Genomic DNA, 21188 nt, shown 5'->3' with positions numbered 1-21188 from the left:
TTTGGGGACTTTAATTGAGAAATATTAACTTTCACCTTCGTTTGTAACACACAGAACTTCTCAGCAGCCAGAAAGGAGATTGTAGATCAATCTATTTAAGAATTGCTAGTCCTCTCCATAGTCAATATTAGATTTTACTAGAATATTTTCTGGCTGCTGAGAAGTTCTGTGTGTTACAAACGAAGGTGAAAGTTAAAATAACTCTTCATGTTTTCACAAATGGCACCTATCACCCAATCACTATTAAGTAAAATTGGTTATCTTCTAACACTTAAAATCTGTAATTTCTGTGTCCAATTTAATATTCCCCAGCAGTCATTTTAGAAGAGCCCAGAACATGTGAGGAATTGCTCAGAGTACAGAGCAAGGAATAAAGTTAATTATAATTTTAAGCTATTAATTGGGGCGTGACACGAGGTTGGCAGCAGGGGAAGGATGAGAGAAGAAACGTGATATGCTCACATTCCACCATTTTCCTCCCTTACCTCTCTCTCTCTTTACCGCCAAGACATCCAAGTCAAGATCTGCTTCAGAAGGCAGACATTACGTGACCTGCAGGACTGGTTCTGATACTGTTGATCAAAAAGAGAGGAGTGGTGCCTCACTTACTCCACCAGGAACTGGCACCTAGCTCAGGGCAGCTGAGATCATCACCAATGCACTATAAACATGTAAAATATAAAAACAACAAAACTGCATCCAACAGAGGCATTTCTAGACATGCTGACACACTCAATGAAATAACCAATGAGGATCCCAACACTTTTCTACATGTCAGCAATCCAAAGAGACCCTAAAGAAATGTCAAAAGCCTAAACAAAGCTTGCATTAATTCAGTGGTTTTCAAACTATTAGGCTGCATGTCCTTGTCCAAATAATGTAGTCTATGCGTTCCTCCATCTGAGATAGGGTCATAATATACCTCTGCTTGATTGCCAAGTCTTACTAAATAGAGTGCATTGTCCCCCATTACAGGATTTCTCTCACATACCGCCTGACGAAAGCTCATGTACCCCAGTTTGAAAAGCACTGCATTCATTCATACATCCAAAAGCTTGCATTTAAGGTACCGAGTTAACATTTGACCTGAATCTTTTAGACAGATGAAGAAAGGAGAATTTGAAAAATTATACTGGGGAAACAGATTACGTGAGTTTTTCTTGCCAAAGATCTAAGGTGAAGTATTCTCAATTAATCCCAAGAAAAACCTTGACATAATTAAGGGAACAAAGAAAAGGACATTAAACTACAAGGAAGAAAAGTCAAGCCGCACTGGGTGTTGACATGCATCAACATTAATCATATGCTAAGTAGACTTGGGACAGGTCAGAACTTGGATAGACGATCCCCAAGCCTCCCAGGAAGTGGTGCTAGTCACTCTTCCACCTAAAGTTGCATCTGCACTAGGAAAAAAGATGTTTATTTTACCATGTGATATAACATGGTAGTGTAAAGAAGGTAGTCTGTAGTTTTTTCCACATACATAAGTACTCAAGGTCTCCGCCTTTTAAAACATAAGCAAGCAAGTTAAGATAAGATTAGTACAAGCGTTTCCATACGTTACAAACGGTTTTCTTTTATATTTTTTATTTAAACAAGCACATTCCTTAGTAGTATTTGAAACCCAAAACATCATAGCACTAAGAACACAATACTGATAACTCTGTGTGTTCAAAAATCATGATTCTATTCCCCAAAATGTGATGGACTTAAAAATCCTATGATTTTTAAAAATAAAAAATTATTATTTGCCTTCTTGTCATTGAGCCTTTAGGATTCATGTTTTCAAGCTTTTCTCCACAATCATAAGGGCTAAAAGTATACTTTTCTTAAAAAAAAAAAAGAAAACTGAGATTCACAAGTAATCACCTCAGTCCAGGAGGTGGGGCTTTAAGAAAAGCACCAAATATCACAAGACAAGACATGATAAAAATAAACAAACAAACAAACAAACAAAACAAAATCACAAAAGCTGGCAACACTATGAACCAAAGCCTACAATTGAAAGTTACTTGACTTTTCAAGCTGAAATGCAAGAAGTAAAGAAACAGCATAACCAGTGACAAGTAAATTTAATCAATAAATTATTTAATCTTTAATAGACAGTTGTTGGTAACATGAATAAAGAAAGTTGTTTTTAATATGTGATTTTTAAGTGGGCAGCATCTTTTTAAGCAAGGGAAAATTTAGGCTAAATATCAGGAAAAATTTAAGAGAGAGATTGAGGGCAATGGAATGATCTCCTGAAAGAAGAGCTGAAAGCCCCATTCTAAGTAGCCGATCCAACAAAGACATGCTTAACTTTACATACATGAGTAATCCTATTGACATCAATGGCACTACTTACATGTATGAGCTTACGGTTGTGCACATTTGCAGGACCAAGGCCCAAATCAATCTGGAGAACATAGCGTAGAGAACAGTCCTGCACTTGGGTGAGAAGGTGATAGACTAGATCGGACCTAAGAGAGCTTCTCTTTCTCTAATTTCTATTATTATGCAGGAATGTCATGCAAAATTTAACAAAAAGGGTTGCAGCTACAATAATTTTTAAAACTGTTAATTGGCATTGGTCACATTCAGCTAAACGAAATACCCTACATGAGTGCTACAGAAACGGGGATGTATCAGTGACACTACTTTAAACTAGTCTTTGTTAATATGAAATGCAGTATTTTATATTGATTCAGTTTAAATGGATTTAGCCTCCAGTTCCAAAGACCTGATCATCTAAAAAACTAGAGAACTTTGCACTTTTCCTGAACTATGTCCTACCCCACTTCATTGACCCAGTCTAAGACAAACATAGTACACCTCCAGGAACAGAAAAATGTCCAATGATAAAGGACTCTATGAAAGGGACAAACACACACACTCAATACAACCATACAACAATCAACAAGGCTGACCCTAGTGATGATCTACAATTCAAAAAGAATTTATACCCACAACTATATATTAGAGGGGAAAATACATCACACACACTAAAGTTTAATGCAGCCCCAACAATACAATAAATCCTTTATTATGTATTAAGTGAAACAAAGATAGATTGTAATGCTGATATTTTAAACTACAGAAGGACTAATAACCCAATCACACTAGTTGTTTCCACTAGCACTTTATGACTATCATGTATTTTAAGTATGCAAAGAACCACAGACTTGCCAGTAACTAAACACTTACACATGGCAAAGACTAAAGCCCTGTCTACACAACAGAGTTAAGTCGACTTAAGTTATGTCAATGACCATATAGTGCTTTAATTACATTGGCTGTGCACATCTCTACAACGTTCCTTGTGTCTGAAGAGCGCATCCACAGTTGGAGCTCTTGCATCGACAGAGTGCTGCATTGTGAGTATCCCACTGTGCAACTCACCACTCTCTGCCGCTGGGAGATCTGGGAATGGATCACAGTGCATCATTGCGGGATGCTCACCATCCCATGATGCAATTCTTTCCATCCCATCATTCCACGGGCTTTCGACTTTGTTTTGTGCCATTTTTTAACCACCTCTGTAAACTGTGTGCCCGTCATCTCTGCTTGACAGCATGGATCCTGAGCTGCTGACTTTTCTGCTGATGAGCGTTATGAGCACAACGCAGATGGTCCTGCAGTATTTCATGAGCTGCAAAACAGAGAATGACTCGGTGATGCCTGCCCTGCTGTCTGCCATGGAAACAAATAATTCAAGACTGGTGCTGGCATTCATGGAACAGCTTGTCACAGTGGACCTTCGGTACTGGGGTCAGGAAACAAGCACTGAGTGGTGGGATGACAAGCAGTGGCTGCAGAACTTTCAGACGCGCAAAGCCACCTTCCTGGAACTGTGTGCAGAGCTTGCCCCTGCCTTGTGATGCAGAATGAGAGCTCCCTTCAGAGTGAGTGGAGACCGCTGTGTGGAAGCTGGCAAATCCAGACTGCTACTGGTCAGTCGCGAATCAGTTTGGAGTTGGAAAGTTCACTGTGGGGATTGCAGTGACACAAGTGTGCAAGGCCATTCATCACATATTCCTATGAAGGACTATGACGCTGGGTAATGTGCAGGAAATAATTGATGACTTTGCGGCAATGGGATTCCCTAGCTGCAGCAGGATGATAGATGGCATGCATATCCGTATCCCAATTTTGGCCCCAGACCACCTTGCAACAGAGTACATCAACCGAAAGGGCTACTTCTCCATGCTCTTGGAGGGTGCTGGTAGATCACTGGGGCCATTTTACTGACATCAATGCCAGTTGGTCAGAGAAAGTTCATGACGCATGGATGCTATTGGAATACCGGACGGTACAGAAAGCTGCACGCTGGGACTTTCTTTCCAGACCAGCACATTCCAATGGGAGATGTATAAATGCCCATAGTGATCATAGGAGACCCCGCCAATCCCTTGCTCCTGTTGCTCATGAATCCTTACACCGGGAACCTAGACAGCAGCAAGGAGCACTTCAATAACAGGCTCAGCAGGTGCCAAATGACCATTGAATGTGCCTTTGGCAGATTAAAAGGTTGCTGGCGCTGCCTTTTTGGCAGGTTAGACCTCAGTGATGAAAATATTCCGATGGTCACAGCAGCCTGCTGTGCTCTGCATAACATCTGTGAAGCAAAAAAGGAAATGTTTCCACATGGGTGGAGCGCTGAGGTGGGTCATCTGGCTACTAATTCTGAGCAGCTAGATACGAGGCCAATTGAAGCAGCTCAGCGCAGGAGGGTGAGGGTGGGGCTATCAGAATCAGGCAGGCTCTGAAGGAGCATTTTGACAACAAGCACCAGTAATGTGTCTTTATGTGATGCATCTGGTCAGGCAATGTTTACTTACCACCTTAAATAACCCCAGTAATGCTTGCTTCCTGAGCTTTCATTGTAGTGAGCAAATGTTCCTGCCTATGGCCACCGTGCTTGAATTTTAGCAGCAATTACCATGTGCATGACACAAATAAAGACCCATTTTGTTTCAAAGACTAGACTTTAAAAAAAGGACAAAATATGTTGTTTTTCAAATGGGTGACATGGCAATGAGGAGCAGTCTCTCAGTTCATGCTCTCACAGCTCTGTGTAACTTCAGCTTGAAACCACTCTCTAGGTGTGGATTACAAGGGGTGCTGTCTGTCCCTCCAGTAGCGTTATCATCCGCTCCTATCCATCTATCATCTGCTCCTGCCTATATCTCCTTTCCAGGACGTCCAGCCTGAGTTTTTCATTAAGTGTCTCCCCCCATGCTCTTGTTTTGTTATGTGCTGCTTCTGTAGACTGCAGCACCTCTCTAAATATATCCTCCTTCTGGTTCGCCTGTTTATCTGACAGAGGTGCTCTGCCAGTATGTAGGAGTTAGTCCTCAAGGGCACATCTGCAGAAGCCAAAGAAACAACGACAGAGACAGTATCGAGAGTGCACTCAATGCCATGAATCACAAAGTCACATACACCTCTCTCACTGTCCCTTTGCTAGCACACAGCTCAGCGAGAATCCCAAATATGGTAAGTTCTGTGGGGAGGGTGGGGTCAGGAAGGGGGAATGGGCAAGAAGGGACAAAGTCTAGGTGGTTTATGAAGAGAGTCATTACATGTGTGTAGGGGGAGTATTCTGAATACTGGCACCCTTTTCCACAGGCTGAGGTAATTGAACCCAATATCTCACTCCTGAGGGTAACCCGGGATGCAAGGGTGCATTTCCTGTATGCATGCAGCTTCAGACCGGGTCTGTATGCTGCTCACCCGTTTGCTGCTTTGGTCCCTGCAGAAATAATTGCCGGTTAGCACAGAAAAGTTTCCTACAGTGGGGAGGAGAAACAAGGTAACTCTGCCAAGGAACCTTCAGCAAAGGATTGTAGAGTAGCTACACAAAAGTTTCCTAGCGATCTCTATGGAAGATTCCCAGGACATCCCTGTGTACATTAACAAACTTTTCCACTAGGCCCCCACTGCATAGCTGCATAGTCTCTGTTGTTAATTTCTATCCCTTATCCCTCCTTTACCATATAATAAAGTGAGATCTCAATTGCTAACACTGTGTAGTATCAAAGCAAAATGCATGCTTACCAGAACTTGCCTCTCCTGTTTCATGAGCACTGGAGCCGGGCTGATAGGATTGGCTATACCCCTCTAGAGTCAAAAGTAAGTCCTGGTTTGCCACACCACCAGATGACCCTGTTGCATGTTCTACAGCCAACTCCACTGCCTCATCCAACACTTCGTCCTCATGGATGACTCCGCTGGCCGCAGCCTCCAGTCCCCCTGAAGTATCCATGGGGCTCTTGTTGGTGGGGTCACTGCCATGAATGGCACACAGCTCTTCGCAGAAGCGGCACGTCTTTGGCGCTGCACCAGAGTCATTGTTGCTGTCTCTTGTCTTCTGGTAGGCCTGCCTCAGCTCCTTGATCTTAGCACAGCACTGCTGCATGTCCCTTTCATGTCCCTTCTGCATGCCACAAGCAATCTGCTCGTAGATATCAAAAGTTCCTACAGCTTGAGCAAAGCTGTGACTGCACAGCCTCCTCTCCCCACAGACCCAACAGCTCCAGTGTACTCCATGCGGGAACGCATCTGTTGTGGAAAGCCAGCATGGCCAGCTGGTTAGATGCTGTGTGAACAGTCCACACTGAGCAAACAGGAAGAGGCATTTCAAAAATTCCTGGGCCTTTAAACTGGGGAAGGGCACATACCTGTGTACCTGCACGGCAGTGGAGTTCAAACTGCTGACCAGAGCAGTCATGATGGGCATTGTGGGACACCTCCTGGAGGCCAATTAGGGTGACATAAGTAAGTGCACTGTCTACATTGACACTGCGTCGCTCTAATTCCGTCACAAAGAGCTCTATGCCACTTGGCAATGTGGTTTTATTTTGTCAGCATAGCGGGGGAGTTAAATTGATGCGAGGAGCATTGTTGTGTGTATGCCTCCTCTTTGTCGACGAAAGCTGACTTTTGTCGACAAAACATTGTGGTATAGACAAGGCCCAAGATACCTTGTTGTTAAAGAAAATTTTACTTCATTTGCAATTCCATTTAATGTTGTATTAGAAACAAAATAGAAATTACTCCCTGGCACTGATAGTTTCAACAGAAAAGTTAAGGTCATATACCACTCATGAGTTCTTTAACTAAAGTACACAACAGAACACCAGCCATTAAGGTCCTCTGCCTGTATTTCCTCTCCTGCAATCCTTCTCTTTTTGTGTTTACTTTTTCTAAAACATTACCTCCTATACTTGTTTTTACAGCACATACACCACACTTTAACTCTTCCCACCCAATGATCTCAGAGCAATTTGTGACTGCCCTTAGTTCCCCTAGCTGTAAAATGGGGGTAGGAAGATAAGGCACAGCACAGTTTGTGTGGCCTGCGCAGAGTTAGGAAAGGAAAAGAACTCAACTCTCCTGGCGCTGTATTATGCTTTAACCACTAGACAATGCTTCCTCCCCTTGTCTGGTTTAGGAAGAGACCAAAAACAAAACAAAACAAAAACACACCCCAAAACACCACAACCACTAAGAAGCTGCTAGACCCATTTTTGATTCTAACACAATAATTGATTCTGGGAATAGTTCCCTAGTTGGTGAGGTGGCACATGTGGATGTCTCATCTGCAGATCAGCAATTTTCAAAAATAATGGAGACATAGGGAACAAAGCTTAACACATGAAACCCAGGGTACATTTTTTAAAAAAAATCAGATGACTGATAAATAAACCACGCATCAGCATCGAGCAAATAATCACGAGAGGCATGTGATAGCACCTAGACACCCCAGAAAAAAACATCTATTCCAATCACAAAAGGCTCAAGGCAGTGCTGCTCCTTCCAAGCCCGAGACAAAGTTCTGACCGTTTCCTAGGCGCAGGCCTTTCCGACGGCACCGTGGAAACCCTCCCAGGCTCTGCATGGGGCTTTACAGATCCCGTCACACTGCCCGTCGTGGACTAGACCGGCTCTGATCTCCCGGGCCGAGGCGCTCCCACCCCACACACCAGTTGATTCCTGCTCGCCGCCCGGTGCTGCCGCCCGGTGCTGCCTCCCCTCCCCCCACCCCCCAGTTCACGGAGTGGGGCCAGCGCTCTGGGCCCGAGCGGGGCTGTGGAAACGCGGGGCAGCGGGTCCGGCGGAGCCATGGCACGCGCCAGTGGGGCACGCGGCCCGCTCGCTGGAACCGGCTGCTGTCACCCCGGCAACGCCAGAGCGGGGGGGGGCAAATCAGCAGGCCGCCGAGGGGCCCCCCCTCCGGCAGCCCGGGGCACCGCCCCCACCCCTCACCCAGCCACCCGCCTAGGCGGGGCAGGGACAACCCCCCGGCCGCGGGCTCCAGCTCCCCCCAGCCTGAGGCGGGTCCCCGCCGCCCCCTCAGGTAGGGCGCGCGCCGAGCCCAGAGGAGCCGCCGGGGGGGCGGGAAGCCGCGGCAGGGAGGGCAGCCAAGGCCCGCGCGCCGGAGGCGGCTCCGGCTGCCCCCTGCCCCGAGCCAGACCCCTGCCCGGCGAGCCCAGGTCCCAGCTCCTGCCGGCCCCGGCTCCGCCGCGGGCTCGGCCCCAGCGGGCCCCCCTCACCGTTGGTGTCTCCTCCTCGCTGCTGCTCCGGCCCCTCTGCGGCGGCAGCGGCGCCTCTCCGGCTCGGAGGGGGCGGGGTAGACAGACAACGTCTGCGCCCGGCCCGGCCTCAGGCACTTCAAGGCGGAGACTGCAGCAGAGGGGGCCCTCCCCTGTTCTTCCTTCCCCCTTCCCTTTGTCTCCCCGCCCCCCATTCCTTCCCTCTCCGCCTTTGTTTGCTCACACACGGGGAGGCCGGCGGGTCCTTCGCCTCCTCCTCCGGGGGCAGGAAATGTCAGAAGGCCCTTGCCCAGCTGGGGGGGGGGGGTGAAGGAATTTCTCTTCACTCCCCCGCCCCTTTCCTGCTGCTAGAGGGGGCTAAGACCGGTCCCTGTCAATGGAAGGAGTGACAGCAGGGGAGAGTAGGAGGGAGAAGGTTTTCCAGCACGGAAAGGACCATTTTAGAGTCAAACCTTGCTAGCAATGCCCCATCCCTTCAAATCCCTGGATCGTCCCCCTTCACTGGTGAAGGGAAAGCTTGTTGTCATTCCCAGGCACAACGTGTCAGTATCTCACGTTCCTCCCAAAGCTCTGGCTTTGAAATTGACAAGACACATGCAGCCGGACTGGGTTACAGCCCGCTGGAGAGCGGACAGCTCTGGCGCTCCCAAGGACCATGGCAACAGCAGCACGGCTGGTGCTCCCCCAAGGAATGTTCAGATATAAGAAAAAGCAAGAGTTTAGAGAACTAGAAGTGCTACGCCAGGGCCTCTCTCTTCACAAAAGGCTTTGTCCCCACAAAGCGGGGGAAGAGACAATAGGAAGGGAATGTGGCTAACCCTACTGTTGACCGTTTTAGTAATGAGGAGTTCTGGCACATAAGTATGAGTAGAAGGGGAGAAAAAGATATGAGACAGGGCAATACAAATAAGCCTAGATCTTAACAGGCAAATCATTTCACTGGGTGCTGCTTTTAGCTTAGTTTCCTTTTGTATTAATACCCACAAATTTATCTTCCATTCGCAGCCCCTGAAACACAATATCTTTTAATTTCTAATACATTTATAAAGTAATCCATATGAGGACTTGTCATTATCCTATTTCCAACCTTAACCAATTATTTGCCTGTTAATACTAGCAGCACCAGCTGTTTTAGATAAATTCTTAAGCGTGATACAAAGGACTCTGTTTCACTTCCATGTTACCACCTCTTGTGTGGTGTGCGATTTCCAGACAATGTTGTCCTAGGCCTCTCCTGTGTTAGTCCTGAAGCAGATCTGAGTTTGCAGTCTCAGAGATAATTTGGTTTATGAGAGATACTGTCTAAACAAAAGGGAGACAAAAAGGAGTTGCACTTGCTGCTGACTGAAACCTAATTGGGATTTGTATTTAATTTTTGCCTCATGCCTTGGCATGAGCCCAGCCTTTTGACAGCATAGCATGTGAAAGCACAAAGAGAAAGAGGGCAACAGGGACTGGTTTAAAATAAACTGATCAGTTTAGCAATGTCTGGAAGAATTTCAATCCCTAAGTGTTAAGTACTAGCTTTTATTCTAATTGTTAAATGTTATTGAACCAAATACTAATGCCCGTCCTCAAGCTTTGATTTCTCCCACCCTCCCGCAGTGAGTTTTGGTTGAGGAAGGACATTAAGATTTTCTATCAAAAATGCTTTAACTAGTGCATCGTGTTTAATTTAAAAAAATACATCGACAGATCGAGCCTGTGCTTATGGCATAAGGGTTTGATCCTGCAAACCTTAGTGAGGAGAGTAATCCTTCTTCATACAAGTGTTTCTACTGACACACATGACTAGAGTCCTGCGTGGATACAAAATTTGTATCTGATCCACAGAAATGGTCTGTGGATAGCTGCAGATTTGCAGGGCTCTACTCATGAGTGACAGAAAGGGCTGCAGAATCAGCCCCCCACCAAGTGTTATTTTGTAAAGAGCAGTGTAAATTTCTTTGTTTTATTGTAGTGCCTAGGAGCCCATGTCATGGACGCAGACCCCACTGTGCTTGTATAGCATCTAGACCAGATCAAAGATGGCATGTCTATTGAGTTCTTTTCACACTGAAGTTTATATCAGCACTGAACCAAAGTATTTCTCCTGCCCTATGTAAGTATCATGCATTTGTTTTTCCTGATAAATATGAGATGCTGTTGTAGAGTACACTAATAGAATACAATCTTTTTTTTAAACATTCTATATGAAGAACAGTTCTAAGAATATATTTTAAGGAGCCTTTTAAACACACACAAAACTATCTCTATAAAAATGTAATGAACAGAAATCAGTTTAACATCAGATTAAGAGTAAGGGTTGCAGCTTACTCCTGCTCCTACTGAAATCAATGGAAAAAAATCTTCTGTTGATTTGGGTAAGTGGCTTTTCCCTACATCCTGAAGATGGAGGGAGACTAGCTCAGTCATTTAATAGTTCTTATTCTATGTACAACTGCTATGGTTCTCTGTATGTTTTAAATCACAATTCAAATACATATGGTGCAGTTCTACAAAGTAAAAAACAAAAAACACAGCAGTGTACTAAAGTGAGAAGTAGTGAGTGGAAGGTATGTTGCTTTATTTGAAGGTTTACTGGCCAAAATGAGTAAAACAGAATGAAATGATGACATATACAAGTAAGCAATATAGAATAGCTTAATACTTGTAGGAAAAGAAAGCAAACTAAAATGGTAATCCCTACCTCCTGAAACAAGAATTGGGTAAAGCACAGTTTAAAAAGCCTCCAACTATAACAAATATGTAGTTCTAGTTGAACTCTCATTCCATTAAGAGCACAGACACCCTAGAGGAAACAAGAGCTTTATTGTATACCCCTGGAGAAAGAATGGAGAGTTAGGAGGGACCACTCTGCCATCACTCAAATGATATCACAGCATTCTATACACACACACACACCCACACAATATTAAAAGCTACTATTGATTAATCCACATTGATACTTGAGTCCATTTCTATGCATCACTTTCTGGCCTTAAATAGATTAAGTTACATATGCATTTACTGCAGGCAGACATATCCAGTCTCTAGCTATGTACTTTGTTCTGACTTGCAAAGCATTGGCAACAGTGGCCATATGGTACAGTAGTGGACTAGATACAGGACTGGAAGCCAGGAACCCCTAGATTCTAATAATAGGTCTACTATAGTTTAGCTGCATGGTCTGAGGCATACTCTGTGTACTTTTTCCTACCCCCTTAACACCGTGAATCACTGGACATCCCACAGACATGCAGTTAGAACATAACTTCTGGCATCATAACTATACAGTAATATGTCAATAAGTTAGGCCTATTTCAGTCCTAGAGGATCTTTTCCATCAGTGAATGTGGAAAAGTGACTCACTGCTCTTCCTTCCATGTTCTCATCTTTGTACAGTCTCTAAACCAATTAGAGCTTTCAAAATAGCAGTAGAAAACATTTTATTCTTTTTTTAAAAACACATTTTTAGGCATATTCGCCTTAGAAACCCAGTCCTCAATTTAATTAGATTCATGTTTCAATTATAAAAAAGTAGTATATCTAAACTGTCTGCCCTCCTACAATGTGTGCATTTCCCCACTGCCCTTCTAGCATGTAGTGAAAGATGGTCTCTCTCCCCCTGCAGGTTTTAGTGTACAAAAAGGTAGGGAATAAGCCATATTATTGCTACTTATATCTAGGATATCTAGTAGTACCTACAGGCTGCAATGTGCTAGATGTACAGGTATTAAGAGATAGGCACTCTCCCAAAAGATCTTACAGCCTTGGTTATGGCTAGGGATAGAATAAACAAACAGTGCATCTGACCCAAGCTATCATATTTCATAGTAAAGCTTAGTTGCTAAGTTTTCAGTTATCTCCACAATCAATCCAAACATGATTGGTGTGTGTTCATCCTTCTATTTTTTGCATGCTTAATGTTTTTCCTCCCATTAGGTACCAAATATACATATAAGTAGAGTTTACTTGTACTGAGGCTCTCTTATGATAAACATCCTATAGGATCTCATTGATATAAATATAACTGTTCACATGTTTATTATAAATAAAATACAAAGTCAGTTTACAAGTGACCTTATGCAAAAACAAAGTGCAATATTCATCTAGTGTAGAAAGGATAGTGTTACTTTATGCCAAATGCCCATTTTCTCTTCTAGAAGTTACAGCCTATAGAACACATGCCAAAATTTGACTTTTATTGCACTAAGGAACGAGCACAGAGAATGGCCTTCTAGCAAGATGAAGATCTCAGTCCCCATAGACTTTCATCAATAAGCAGCAGCATGGAGGCACGCAAGAGAAAATATTCTGTCAAGCAGAAAAATAGCTATGCTTGCAATATGTAGCACAGGAAATCTATTTGGCCTTTATGCTTCTATTCACTTCTTCAGTTGCTTGTTCCCAGTTTGCACTCAGTTTCTGGCTCTTTATATATATATTTCAGTTTCACCTGGGCACTGACTGGGATTCCTATTGTTTCCTCCTCCTGTACATAGCAGGACTTTGTTCAGTGAAGGACGGCTCTCAAGCAAATTGCTTATTATCCAATAAATATTGTTTTATCAAGTTACTACACATACTAATTAAAGAAAGACCACTGCATTTGTTTCCATTTTACTTTTGTTCTGGCTCTCATTTGTATTTAATCGCCTCCTTGAATTCTCCATGACTTGTACATGTGATATCTTTTGACTGATCCAGCTGAATACTGTGTTATGTAATCTTGCAAACACAAGAAACAGGACAGTTAGTGTGTGTGTGTAATTATGTGGTATAAAGTCCAATGAACATATGACAAAACAGGAGGGAGGGAAGAAGTGAGACTTGTGTAAAAACATGCTGGCATGTAAAGCAGACTTAGATAAACATTTTATTTGTGAAAGAGGCTCCTGCAATAAGCTAATAGACTTTGGGAATCTAATCTCAGCAAAGGTGAGTGAAAGATTACAGAATTGTTTTCAATAAGCTTTCCTACATTAGGCATCAGTGATCTCTCCAGTCCTTGTTCTATTGTAACTGTTGTTTCACATATAATTTGTCTGCAATAGTAAACTATTTGGGGCAGACACCACACTGAAGTTAGGCCACGTGAGTCTGGGACTTCCTCTAACATGTTTTGGAAAGTGCCACTCACTGCATTGGGTAAACAACAGTAACAAAGAGCGCTCCCAGAACTAGTGACCTTGGTAAGCCAATCCAGAATCAAGAGCCACTCTCACAGCTAAGCTAGATCAAAAATTACATAGGGAGAGTCCTCCTTTGGAAAAACAATTCCCCATTCTTCACTTTCCTAAAATGATTCCTTTCCTGCGTCAGCTGACCGGTAAAAGTCAATCCAAATCCATGCCTCCCTTATTGCAGGTCTACAGCAAGCAAAGTCTACCAAGTTTTGCACAGTATTTGAGACAGCGACATTTTGGGTGAAAAACAGCTGCTGTTAAATGATCCCCCTTTGTTTGCTTACCTCATTTTAGACTAATTTGAACTTCAATATAATTCTCACCTTGATGTGACCCAAAAGTGTATTTTCTTCTGCTGCAGTGTCCTGCAATGGGGAAAAAAGAGTTGCAATTAAAAGGATTAACGTACTTGCTCAAAAAAAGTTTTTCCAACTACAATGTATTACAGTGAAAGCTGCACTAAAGTCCCACCTACAAAAGGCAACTGTCAGTCTTTAGTGATCACTTTAAAATACTTTTGTTTGGGTTTTTAGGGACTCTCAAATTGGGGATCACAACGCCTCAGGGGATTACAAGGTTATTACCTGGGGGTTGTGATCTGTCAGCCCCATGGCTGGTGGGGGCTAACAGCCCCAGCTCCACCAGCCGCAGGGATGACAGCCTGAGCCTGTTAATTTAAAATTAAGTTAACTCCCTTCCCCACATACTCAGAGGCTTGCTATGTGAAAGGGGTCACCAATACAAAAAGTCTGAGAACCGCTGGGTAGGCAATCCTTTTTATTGAGTCCTTAGGGGGAAAACACAAGACAGGCTTCACTATAGATTACTTTGCAATGTTGTATTATTTGAAGCATTTTAGGGTTAGTGAGCATACAATAGTCATTTACACAACATATTAATTTTAATGTCATTAAATCCACCCTATTAATACACTGCTTTTTGATGACTAAATTGCTAGTCTTTTTTCTCTGATTAATTTATCTCCCTGTAATACAAAATATGCTCTCAGGAGGTGAATCAATCTGCAAAATCATTTACTTTCAATTACAAATCTTTCTATCTAAAGACAACACAATCTTGGGTACATGATTCAGGTGGTTCACAGTAGCATAGGACCCCTATTTAGCCTGACACACTAACTCAATTTAATACATTTAAATGGTTTTTGTTCCTTTTGGACTTATCTAATGGATATCCCACTCTCCAGAGTTTATGTTGTAATATATATTTTCTTTCAGTAAAGTTACTGTGTGTCTTGCAAATATCTGAAAATTTCAGCTGTGGTTCATTTTCATATTTAAAGCACTCAATATTCTATTAATACATAGAAATTACAACCAACTTAGATTACACAAATAACTACAGGATAGCAGTTACATCCCAACTGATGCACTGAAAGTACTGCAGAGATTTAATTTAAAATTTCATGTAAACATATTTAAGAATAGTCTTACTAATACTGATTGCATTTCACTATATTAAATGCTCCAAATGGCAGCAAACTGAGATATGATTTGCATCCCCATTTACAGGTCACATGTTGGATGTTCTCCTTCCTGAGGTGAATTCAGTGCTTGCAAAAACTGCCAAATTGACAGCCCTGGAGACTGAAGTACCCTGTTCATCAACAGAACAAATACGGCACAGGCAGCAGCAGTCCAAACTTCTCTACGCTGCCCAGTACCAGCATCCATCGACTCTGTTCTGGAGTGATCACTTCTAGGGGCAAGAGGATAATGCAGCAATACAATATCTGGCTCCTGCCGAGAAGGGGACTAGTTGTGATGACTGTTTCAATGCAGTTTTAGTAAAAATGTTCACATCACAACACACACCAACATATGGCATGCAGACCACTAAACAGCTGACAATCCATTTTCATTGCTTGTGACTTGACCTGGATTTGAACTAGTGACTAAAAGATTAAAAGTTCTGTAGCCCATTGGCAGGCATCTGAGGGATCCTTTTCCCTAACAAAGGATATTAAACATACTTAAACTCCATAGTTTTAGAGTTCTGAGACAGTGAAACAGCTGCTCACAGACCTGACAAATCCAATATCACGTTTATGAACAATGCATTTGTCATTTAAGATAACAGAAGAGCAAGCTTCCCGATGCCAGATAACCTACACAGCAAACTCATACTGGCTACAGTCATTATATCTTTCTCTTCTAAAACAGCAAGTACTAGTCACTCCTGAAACCGAGCTACTGGTCTGATTGATCAATTGATATTGTAACAAATGCAATGGTCTCTCCTCAATCAAAACAAAACATACAATACAAAAAACATTTTTAAGTTCGTGTTAACCTGTCAATTCAAATTTGTTCTCATTCAAAAGTATCCATTTGCATTTTTAAATTATTCCCTTTTGACTGATATTAGTTTTTGAAAGCCACAATACTGATATGTTTTCTAATGCAACTTTTAAACTGTTTTGTGAGGGAAGAGGGGGAGAAGGTGTAATACATGGTATTTAGTTTTTAAGACTTGGGTTCCTATGTAGTAATTTGGGGGTACAAATGAGTATGGATTCTCCTACTTCCTACTGGTAATCATGCCCAATGCTTATAGAATTTCTGTTGAAAAGAGCATCAAAACTAGAATAGCAGGAGTGATGCAAGTCAGAACTGAATCCCATTGGCAGAGGGATGTGGGAAAACTTGATCAGTGTCTGTTCACACCATACCTATCTCATACCAAGTGTTATTAGAGCTCATTAAAATGAATGAGTAATCTAGGTTCCTATACCACACCCATCACCATAATATGAATAGAAATTTTAAAATAATCAAGAAAATACATTGTCTCAGCAAAAGTGAGCAAATGAAATGAAAGGTGATTTCTGGGATAAAAAGCCCATCTTGCAGATAGACTCAAGTAGAGACAACAACATCAAAAATTATTTCAAAGCCTTGAAACTACTTAAATGTTGAGCAGGCATGGAAGACAAAGCTAGAAAGATTCAATACATATATGCATGTGTCTTTAAAAGGGTCTAGTCTAACAACATACTGACTTTTGCATAAAGTTTGACTAGAGTCAACCCGAAAGTTATTTGGAAATTAAGATTCTCAGTCATATCTGTGCGGGCAGCAGTGAACATCTGTTACTGTCAAAACTTAATTGGCCAAATCCAACCTTAATATAGCTCTACTGACTTCAGATGGAAGTGGACCAAACATTAATTTAGCCCACTACTTTTGCTCTGACACAGTAATGCAAAGGAGCCTTCTCAAAGGAGTAAAATGCTGAACATATTACCCATAAAATTATGGCAATTTAAGGCATGAAGTGACCATTAAAATTAAAAAAAAAAAATTAAGCTATGGTTGAAGATTTATTAGCTGTTCTGAGACTGGCATACATGCCCACTGTCTCCCTGTCATTTTTAGTTTGATTTAAAAAACAAACAAAAAAACCTGTTAACTTACTATTATTTTTATTCTCTCCCACCCCTCTTTCCATTTTTAAACTATAGGAGGAGGGATAGCTCAGTGGTTTGAGCATTGGCCTGCTAAACCCAGGCTTGTGAGTTCAATCCTTGAGGGGGCCACTTAGGGATCTGGGGCAAAATCAGTACTTGGTCATGCTAGTGAAGGCAGGGGGCCAGACTCGATGACCTTTCAAGGTCCCTTCCAGTTCTAGGAGATTAATTAAATTAATGGAGATATCCTAATTTAAAACACATTCAACAAAGCTAGGCCTGGACCACAAAAATCACAGATTTCTAATTTTGTTTTCGGACAATCAGGCATTGAGACTTATAGGCTAATGAAAAGTTAAACAGTTTGATTTATTAAAGATCACTGGAGATAAAGATTGGAATCTAGCAGCCTACGTTGTAAAGAGAAATCATGTTTGTAGGTATTCAATTATATGGATAGAATAAGAAAATGAAGTGAATTTACATGGAGTGAAAAAAAGGTTTTTCTGTACAGATTTATTAGAACTCTGAGCATAAAGTAGTAATGACTATACTAAATCTTAGTAGGGTTAATGATATCCACTCTATACTTCAAATCTGACTGACTGGAGAGAGCAGTAATTTTCTCACATTTATGGCTTGGGTCTTCTTTGCCCTATTTAAGCCAAGATATACAATGAATAGTGCCAGATGAAATAATGTAAACAGTTTATTAATGCATGATTGGGATACCATTAGGACTAGAGTTGTTATAATGCTTAAAAAAAAAAAATCTGCCAGCACTGCAGTTTTGGGAAAGATGAAACAATATATCTGATACCTGAGTTCAATTTCCAGACTTAATTCCCTGTGGCAAAAGCAGTAAAGGTGCTGCAAACATTATGTACATTTCTACATTTGTGGCTATGTGGAAGCTTTTAAACATTTATAAAGTGAGCAATATTAAAAATTGAGTTAATCGGATGGCATGGGTTTTAATCTAAGCGTGTATTTAATTTTGACATCATTTGCCATATACTTCAACTATCAGAGAAGATGGGGAAAACAATCGGCTAGTTAGAGTGAATGTAGTAAATGCAGCCTGAATAACTAGAGGTTTTAAATGAGTTTAAGAAAAGCTTTTGAAAAAACAAAAAACTATGAAGAGCAACTTCAGTCTATCATCTTCCAAACAGCAAATATCAAACATGCTTCTTTGCAGCAGACAGAAAAGTGTTAAGCTACACGAGCCGCCCTTTCAGATCTTAAGTAGTTAATTTATCTTTTTAATAACTATTTTCTTTTTGAATTAATAAATCCTGTCAGATTATTCATAAGATCCTGAAGCTTTACTCTTAGGTTAGCTTGTGTTCAAAAATGTGTTTTAAAACTTTAGCCTCAAAATGTTTTTTTCAACGCCCTTAAAAACAAGAGGCAGAATTAACAGTTGCATTCCACTTTTCTTCCCAATCCAATTTACCTTTTATGGAACAATTTTCTATTCTGAGCTGGTAAAAAATGCAGAATGGATTTATTGTGAATATATCGTATATATAGTTAAAAGGCTAAATAGTGTCCAAGGGTTGTTTAAGTATAGTTCAAACAATTTTAAACTTCATGTTTCAGTAAATAAAATACATATGCCTGTAAAATTAGGCCACACGTCATGGTAAAGTAAAATAATTTCACAAGTACTATAAAATGCCTTCCAGGTGTGGGGAGGGATTCAAAAACTGCAAGTGAATGTTCAAGGCATAAGTGCCTCAACACACCCAAGGTGTGGACATTACAGGTCTTGATTACCTCATACCCTGTGCTGTATTATTTGCATGTGAATCAGGCAGAATCCAGCCCTCACTAAGGAACTACTGCAAAAGAAAACCTATAAAAATAAATCTCTAACCTGCAGTTTCACAGCTACAGTACATATATATTCATCTATTTGGGAAAGGATATGAGCATAAATTCTCTCTTGTTCTATAATGTGGTATTCTAACTCCCCCCCCCGCCAAGGTAAAAGTTCAGAAACAAACAAATCACTCAGTTTGGAACATTTAATGTAGTGCAAATGCTAACTTATTATTGCTTTCCACAGCTAAACAGTCCAATCATAGTACTGATAAGTTCAAAAACTATCACTCTTCTTCCTATTGTGTCCTCCCCTAGTAAAGAAAATCTTCCAGAAGGGCATTTTATTTATATACAGAAACACTAACTCAGCCCAATTTTTTCTGATTCTAAAAATCTGACTGTACAAATATTTTGAAGTGTTTCAAACTGAAAAGCTATTTCACACTTCAAAGGGTGGTCTGGAAATCTTGCACTGCTACTGTTTATTCTGTACCTGTTCTGTGGGTGGAGGACTGTGGGCTCCAAAGCTCTTGTCAGCATCTTTCACTAATATTTGTTAAAAAAAAAAATCATTAATGTTAGTATCCGAGTTTCGTCGTTCTTCCTCTTTTTGAAATAGCTTCAAAGAGTCTTGAAAATAAAAGTTGCTTCCTCTATTCATCTTTCTTACTTGGCAACTGATTTTTCCTCCCTGCATTTACATAGAACAAATCCACTGCCAGCACTGACGAATTGTTAACAAAAGCTTTGGCTAGCTATCTAAGGGCTCCTTCTACTGGCAGTGCTGCAATAAGGCCCAGCCAATCCATCCATAGGTCCTTCATAAAAAGGATTTTTTTAAAAATCTTAGTGATAAAACAGTAGATTAAAGAGAATTTAGAGTTGCTTATAATCCAGAAGACATTCTTCAAAATTATGACAATTTTATACCTAAACTATTTAAGTAGTTTTAGCCACAGAAGGCAGGACAAGAGGCAATGGGTTCAAAACTACAGCATAGCAGATTTAGATTAAATCTAAAGAAAAACTTCCTAACTGTAAGAACAGTAGGACAATGGAACAGACTGCCTCGGGAGATTGTGGAAGCTTCTTCACTGGAAGTTTTCAAAAGGAGCCTGGATAGCCATCCGGTTTGGATGGTTTAGACCAGGGGCGGGCAAACTTTTTGGCCCGAGGGCCGTATTGGCTTTTGTAAATTGTATGGAGGGCCGGCCCCCACCTCCTATCTGCCCCCTGGGACTCCTGCCCCATCCAACCCACCCTGTTCCCTGATGGTCCCTCTCGGACCCCTGCCCCATCCATACACCGCCCCCTCGCTCCCTGTCCCCTGACCCCCGGCGCCCCATCCAACCCCTCCTCTCATTCCTGACAGTCCCCCCTGGACCCCATCCAACCACCTCTTCTCCCTGTTCCCTGACGGCATCCCCTGATGGTTCCCCCATAATCCCCTGCTGCCCCATCCAACCCCCCCTGCTGCCCCATCCAACCCCCCCCTCCTTCCTTCCTGACTGCCCCCCTGGCACCTCTGCCCCGATTCGAGGCCCTGTTCCTCCCCCAACCCCTATCCACACCCCTGCCCCCTGACCATCACCCTGAACTCCCCTGCCCTCTATCCAACCCCCCGCTCCCTGGAGCACCAGTGGCTGGCTGCACTACAGCTGTGCCGCCCGGCTGGAGCCGGGCCATGCCACCACCACCACCACGCAGCTCAGAGCACCGGGTCAGGCCGGGCTCTGCAGCTGCGCTGCCTCAGGAGCTCACAGCCCTCCCGCCCAGAGCATTGCGCCGGCGGCAGCATGAGTGAGCTGAGGCTGCGGGGGAGGGGCTGGGGGCTAGCCTCCCAGCCAGGAGCTCAGAGACCAGACAGGATGGTCCCACAGGCCAGATGTGGCCTGTGGGCCGTAGTTTGCCCTCCTCTGGTTTAGATGCAACAAACCCTGCAGGGGGTTAGACTAGATGACCCTTGCAGTCCCTTCTAACCCTATGATTTTAAGTAACTACTTAAACAACTAAAATGTATTTTATGGCAAAGCACAAGTTCAGAGGTTTTCTAAACTACATTAATTCTCATATTTCAACTAATTTTTTTAAGTATTAGTAACAATTTACATACCTGACAAATTAAATCAGACAACACCCAAACAAGCTAAGTTTTCATGTAGCTGTAGTAACAAGTTTCTTACTGGAGCTTTGATGCTTGAGAATCAACCATTTTTGAAAATA

The 21188-nt window shown here is 42.2% G+C and overlaps 1 protein-coding gene across 20 annotated transcripts in view; it reads right to left on the bottom strand.

Annotated features, from left to right (window-relative positions):
• The window catches only part of CLIP1 (CAP-Gly domain containing linker protein 1), a 120482-nt gene extending 111805 nt beyond the window's left edge, over positions 1-8677 (bottom strand). For 10 of the 20 annotated variants that reach the window (XR_004648271.1, XM_034791242.1, XM_034791243.1 and 7 more), the window contains exon 1: positions 8538-8677. The gene's annotated coding sequence lies outside the window, so the exon portion shown is untranslated. Of the gene's footprint in view, positions 1-6039; positions 6976-8537 lie in introns of those variants that run through there. The other 10 variants (XM_034791253.1, XM_034791254.1, XM_034791259.1 and 7 more) reach the window with 2 other exon arrangements.
• Positions 8678-21188: the final 12511 nt, after the last annotated feature.

The sequence above is a fragment of the Trachemys scripta genome, chromosome 15 (assembly GCF_013100865.1).
Source record: "Trachemys scripta elegans isolate TJP31775 chromosome 15, CAS_Tse_1.0, whole genome shotgun sequence".
NCBI lineage: Eukaryota > Metazoa > Chordata > Testudines > Emydidae > Trachemys > Trachemys scripta.
The sequence above is the reverse complement of the archived record's forward strand: the minus strand, read 5'-3'. Positions and strand labels throughout refer to the sequence as shown.